The sequence below is a fragment of the Callorhinus ursinus genome, unplaced genomic scaffold (genome assembly GCF_003265705.2).
Source record: "Callorhinus ursinus isolate GAN/ISIS: 27379988/994484 unplaced genomic scaffold, GSC_fseal_2.0 scaffold972, whole genome shotgun sequence".
Taxonomy (NCBI): Eukaryota; Metazoa; Chordata; class Mammalia; order Carnivora; family Otariidae; genus Callorhinus; species Callorhinus ursinus.
The window spans coordinates 1964-6947 of NW_027398027.1; the positions used below are offsets into that span (position 1 = coordinate 1964).

Here is a 4984-nt window from a genome sequence, read left to right on the forward strand (position 1 = left end):
TATTTATATTGTTTCCATTAGGTTCTGAAATTATATACTCATAAACGTATATATTTTACTACAAAAGTGATTTATGCTGTCAAGTTGACTTTAGCTGGTTTGAAATTGGACAGTTGGTACTAACAAGAGTTTACATTTACGGATTTTCCTACATATTGCTGAGAAGCATAGTTTTAAGTTGATTTCTGGGCCTCTTGTAGCATACAATCACATTTCCCAGGGTGGTGATATTTTGTCTCTCTTTCCATTCTCTGCTTCACAACTCACCGAGCAGGCACTTTCATACTCTCTGATGCTTTGCATAGGCTCCTCGGGTCCTAGGCTGGCTGCTGAGAGCTCTATTAATAGGGTTTCCTGGGGATGGGGCCTGCGTGCATCAGACGGGTGGACCAGCAGCAAGATGGTGTCACAGCCCCAGCTCTTCCTCTTCTTGGAGCTCTGCATCTCAGGTGAGAGCCTGAGAGGAGAAAGATCGTTATAAAATTGGCAATGACTTTACCATGCAGTATGAATAAAAGTCCAGTTCATTTCATCAAACTGGACTTTTATTCGTACTGCATGGTAAAGTCATTGCCAATTTTATAACGATATATATAACGAAACTACTGAAGACACAGGTCAGTGACAAAAATCAATACTCTAACACTCTCATACTTCTGAGAAACAAGAAAACCTACATTTTTAGATACATATTTTAGTATATCAATGATGCTGTGTATGGCCACTGTCCATTTGTGATTGCAGGTGTGTCTGGGGACATCGTGATGACCCAGTCTCCAGGCTCCGTGAATGAGTCTGTAGGAGAACGCGTTGCCATCAACTGCAAGTCCAGCCAGAGTCTTCTATTACAGCTCCAACCAGAAGAACTACTTAGCTTGGTACCAGCAGAAACCAGGACAGGCTTCTAAGCTGCTCATCTACTGGGCATCCACCCAGGCATCTGGGGTCCCTGACTGATTCAGTGGCAGTGGGTCTGGGACAGACTTCACCCTCACCATCAGCAGCCTCCAGGCTGAAGATGTGGCGGATTATTACTGCCAGCAGCATTATAGTACTCCTCCCACAGTGCTTCAGCCTCGAACACAAACCTCCTCCCCAGGGCCACGGGTCAGGGAGGCTTTGCTGCACCACCTGCTTCCTCCCCACTCAGCCCTGTTTCTCCCTAAGTTGTATGAGAAGCCTTCTGGATGAGTCATAGAAGAATGTACGAGTCTTAAGGGAAGATTGAGTAGATTTGTCTGTTCTATGTCTCTTGTGCAAGGAGGTCATTCTGTGAAGACTGTAATGACTTGCCATGGACCCTTGTTTACATTGTTCAAGATATTTTGTATCACCTGAATCTGAATTGTCCATACAGATGGATTTATATTACTGACCTGATCATGGCTTCAGCTGCATCTTGTGGAGAAGGGACCAGTGGGCTTCACAGCAGAATGCTCTCCTGTAATGTGACACTTCAGCATTCCCTGTAACCCTTTGGTCAGCTGCATAACTGCCCGCCTCAAGACGTGATTACTCAGTGGTGTTCTTAAGACTGTACTTCGTTCAGCTTCTCCTCTCTCTTCTTGTCAGAGGCTATTAGAAAGGGAAAATGTAAATGGAAAAATAATATCTCACTGGATCCCGGCTGAAGTCTTGCAAAAGCATTTGAGGTCAACTGAGAAGGGGCAGGATTATATGAGTTTTACAGAAGCTGTGTAGACCTCACAGTGGAGGTGACTTCATCGTTCTATCTCCGACAGTAGAACTGGATTTAGGTTCTAGGACTTCTAGGATAACAGTATATTTCCCGTTTCTGCAGTATGAAAACACTTGCATATTCTTCTAGATAATTGGGAATATATCTTCCCCACCACCACCACCTGGGCTCTGCTATGAAGACTTCCCATTCTCACTACGTGGATCTCAACCCATCCGTAAGTGTGGAAGGTGAATTGGATGCTTATTGAGCATGTAGACACACTTCATCCTTAAACATCTCAATATCTTAGGCCTTCAGCTTCAATCTTTTCTTGGGCTTCATGGCAAGCTAGCATAACTCCAATCTACTGACTAAAGAGAAACAGTGTGTGCAATTATTGCTGTTCTGGATTGCTCAATAGGACTTCAATAGAAGACTCAAAAATTGTATTTGATGTTTCAGTGAAAAGATAGCATTTTTCTCCTGTTGGTTGTACAGAAAGTGGTCTGTAAGCCACTTTCCAATCATGAAGGAGCCCATTATTGACAGACAGAGGACAGCAGGGCTGATGTGGAAACCATTTGATCATACTTTAAGTCATTGACTAAGTCGACTCTGAAATCCACCCTTTCTCTAACCCTGTTACTTGTACTGACAGCATTCTATGTGATATAAAATTTGGTTCTCCATTATGAAGTAACCTCCATGGGGCAGTAGATTCTAGATAAACAGGTGTCCTTGCTCTTTTTTTGGTTGCTTGCACATTATCTCACAAACATTAATTGAAGTGTGTGTTATCCTGCTGTATTGCATCTTCCAAACACTAGAGCAGCTCTGTCTCTGAGTTAGAGGGAACGGGGCTGCCCAGTAGCTTGAGTGAAGCACTACACTGCCGCTACTCAGCCCTTCATGTTGTACTGATGCTGTGTGGGGGCACCAGGGGCAATGACCTTTCTCGCAGGCAAACAGCTACAAGCTTAGACGTGTGAACTTCCTTTATATTGTACACGACTTTCACCAAAGTAAGCTAGTGTGGCTCCCTTCAATGTAGACACAATGGAAAAGTGGGGCAATTGTCACAAAAGAGCCTCCCTGCCCAGCTGGCCTGTGGGATTGTGTCCAGGGCTGTGACCGTGTGGGGAGGTGGGAGTGACTTTATAGGGAGCACGAAAGAATAACATAGCTAGCCTACCTACTATTGATGGGTGGCCTGTAGACAGTGTAGGATCTCCAATCCTCTGTGCACACCAGGGGCGGGGCCCTGGGTTGGAAGCTGGTTGATAGGTGTCCTGAATCAAGTCCTGGCGGCTGTTAGTTCCAAAGTTCAGTGGTCAGTTACTCTTATTTTTGTTAGAGTTGGTGATGGTTTTCTCTATGTAGAGATCCCGCCAAAGATTTTGTTTTCTCAGCAAATGCCATGTTGAATGAAGGAAAAAAATAAAATAAAAGGATATGGCAATAAATCCATTAAGTCTTTTCAATGGAACCCAAACGGCAATTTTTCTGGACTACAATATTTAAACAATTCTAAAAAGACTGTTATTAATATTTGCCCTTGACTATTCAGAATAGAATACCTCACCAGTTTATTCTCAGTTGATATCTTGTACCCTTTTAACCTCTAAGAAATATTTTCAGATATCAGTCATTTTTTTCCCTTCATAGGTAGAATAAATTTAATATCAATGTTATCACTCTGGCCAGTGTCTTTGGGACACGATACCTTTGCTATAGAAGAACAAGAGGTTCCTCAGTTTGAGCTTTTGGTGACAAAATTGTAATGGTAGGAAGTTAGATGCTGGTTGTTCACTGTGAATGGGAGTCAGTGGAGTGACCCCTCCACCTGGGAGAGCTTCGGGGGGACACGTCCTTGGTTTCCAGGATGGAGCAGATGGAGAGTCCCGGGCTTATCCACACCAAGGCAAGTGCCTTGATTAGTGTTGGTTCCCAGCCTTCACCAAGGTTCCGCCCTCAGCCGTCTCAGCCTTTCCAGGTCCTGAGGGCATTTCAGGACTTGGTTTAAAGGCCATCTACTCAGTGGGGCCAACTTCCCCTCCCCATCTGAACCAGGCCACCCTGTTTCACTCTTTATAATCCCATGGCTTTCTCTTCCTGACAATAATCACAACTTGAAATGCATTATTGTGGTAATGTATGAGATTTTAATTCTGAGGATTAAGAGTGTTCCTGAAATAACCTAAATCCTAATGGTAGGACAGCCCCAGGGCACTCCCCGGCATGGCTTCTCAGACAGGCTAGAAGGCAGAGATTCAAGAAACTGGTCCCTTGGGACATGCTTGAGCTACACTTGGAAATTTCTGGTGACCCCAAGTCCCACAGGGTGTTCTGAGAGCAGGTGTCCCCATTGAGCACAACCTCAAGCTCTTCTGAGCTGATTTGCATGTCGTATCATTAGACAGAGCTCCAGGCTGCTCTCAGCATCCTTAAAGGCAGCTGGTCAGGCCCCCTGAGGAGCAGCCTCTAGTCCAGCTCTCAGAGATGGGGTTTAGGGCTCCCCTGCTGTGGATCCTGCTGCTCTGGGCTCTAGGTGAGAGAGGGGGGCATATGGAGAAATGGTGGGCAAACCTCACTGTGGCCACGATGTTTTTGGTGTCTCTGGGTTCTTGGTGGCTGGAATTCAATTCATTTGGTATAGGTTTCCAGTTGCCCAGTTACCTTTTGTCTTCTGGTTCCTCAGAGTGTTGTGCATGACTTTGACTACAAGGGTCCTCAGTGCTGCGGGCCTCCACTGGGATGCTCTCAGCACATCTGTTAAATTTGTTGTGTTTATCATTCCAGGCTCCACTGGGGACATTGTGCTGACCCAGTCTCCAGCCTCTTTGACCATGTCTCCAGGGCAGAGGGCCACCATCTCTTGCAAGGCCTGTCAGAAAGTCAGTGACATTTGAGGCATTACCCACTACATGACCTGGTATCAACAGAAATCAGGACAGCGTCCTAAAGTCCTGATTTATAAAGCATCCAGTCGAGAGTCTGGGGTCCCAGCCAGGTTCAGTGGTGGTGGGTCTGGGACTGATTTCAGCCTCACAAGTGATCCCGTGGAGGCCGGCAACACTGCCAACTATTACTGCCTGCAGAGTAAAGAGGCTCTTCCCATAGTGCTCTGGGTCTGAACAGAAACCTCCCCAGGCGACTGTTCAGTCATTTCAATGAAAAAACAGCCTTCAACTGCTCGAACTGTTAGCTATAGATCTTTCAGATACAGGCTGATCCTCTCACATTAATTTGGATTTTCAACCTCACCTATTTGCTTGAGCTCACACAAAGATCTCTGTAGTTGTT

At 45.4% G+C, this 4984-nt stretch overlaps 1 pseudogene; it reads left to right on the plus strand.

Moving 5' to 3' along the window:
• The first annotated feature begins 400 nt into the window (after nucleotides 1-400).
• On the plus strand, nucleotides 401-4590 carry LOC112818051 (immunoglobulin kappa variable 4-1-like; annotated as a pseudogene).
• The last annotated feature ends 394 nt before the right edge of the window (nucleotides 4591-4984 follow it).